This window comes from Arachis ipaensis, chromosome B07 (genome assembly GCF_000816755.2).
Source record: "Arachis ipaensis cultivar K30076 chromosome B07, Araip1.1, whole genome shotgun sequence".
Taxonomy (NCBI): domain Eukaryota; kingdom Viridiplantae; phylum Streptophyta; class Magnoliopsida; order Fabales; family Fabaceae; genus Arachis; species Arachis ipaensis.
Genome location: NC_029791.2, coordinates 20,559,238 through 20,559,558, shown reverse-complemented (window position 1 = coordinate 20,559,558; position 321 = coordinate 20,559,238).

Genomic DNA, 321 nt, shown 5'->3' with positions numbered 1-321 from the left:
GTGGAGGGGAAAAAGCAAAAAAAATATATATTATATATATTATAAGTGTATAGCTCAAGGTTGGTATAACATTATTTGTAACTGCTCTTCAATTCATTATTCATTAATATCATGAAGATTAGGCTATTTTCCAAGCGTACTGGACCGAACCATGGAACTATATAAGTTTGAAGATTGGAGGTATCGGAATAATTAGTGAACAGTAAAAATATAGTATATATATTGTATCTCAATCGTCAAAGCATGCACACGCGCAAGCATTATTCTAATTAAATAAGAATAGCAGCAAATCACGGAGCTAATAATTTGATATGTCAGTGA